An 823-nucleotide genomic window follows, 5' to 3' on the forward strand; every position below is an offset into this window, starting at 1 on the left:
TAGCATGAGAACCTGCACAAAGCTCACAAACCATAGCTATTTGATTAACTCCATACGTAGCCAGATAATCAACCTTCATTGATAGCACTTGGAGCTGGGCTGCAATAGCGGTGGCTTCATCAACTTCCAGAATACCTGCTACCTTTCCTGACGTCATCCTTTGAGTTGGGTTTTGATGCTCATTTGCAGCCATCGTCTCTATAAGATTATACGCCTCAGTATAGCTTTTAGCCCATAAGGCTCCTCCAGCTGCTGCATCGAGCATGGGCCGAGATTGGGCCCCCAAACCATTATAGAAACTAGTGATCACCATCCAATTCGGCATTCCATGATGTGGACATTTTCTCAACATTTCCTTGTAGCGTTCCCAAGCCTCGCACATAGATTCTGTAGGTTGCTGCGCAAACTGAGTAAGAGCACTCCTCATAGCAGCAGTCTTTGCCATCGGATAAAACTTCACCAGAAACTTTTGCGCAAGATCTTGCCACGTAGTGATGGACCCAGCTGGTTCAGAATGTAACCAGTCTTTCGCCTTATCCCTCAGTGAGAATGAGAAAAGCCTCAACTTGATAGCCTCATCAGTCACGCCATTATACTTAAAAGTGCTGCAGATCTCGACAAAATTCCTTATGTGTATGTTGGGGTCTTCAGTTGCCGCTCCTCCAAAAGAAACGGAATTCTGCACCATCTGAATAGTGCCCGGCTTGATTTCAAAGGTGTTAGCTTGAATAGCCGGATGAAGGATGCTTGATTGAATGTCATCAATTTTAGGCCGAGAAAAATCCATAAGAGCTGGATCAGCTTGAACAATACGATCTCCCAT

The 823-nt window shown here is 45.2% G+C and overlaps 1 non-coding gene across 1 annotated transcript; it reads left to right on the forward strand.

Moving 5' to 3' along the window:
* Positions 1 to 323: 323 nt before the first annotated feature.
* Positions 324 to 430, forward strand: LOC141681554 (small nucleolar RNA R71). The gene has a single exon (XR_012558982.1). It is a non-coding gene; the product is annotated as a small nucleolar RNA R71 (small nucleolar RNA).
* The last annotated feature ends 393 nt before the right edge of the window (positions 431 to 823 follow it).

This window comes from Apium graveolens, chromosome 8 (assembly GCF_009905375.1).
Source record: "Apium graveolens cultivar Ventura chromosome 8, ASM990537v1, whole genome shotgun sequence".
In the NCBI taxonomy this organism is placed as follows: domain Eukaryota; kingdom Viridiplantae; phylum Streptophyta; class Magnoliopsida; order Apiales; family Apiaceae; genus Apium; species Apium graveolens.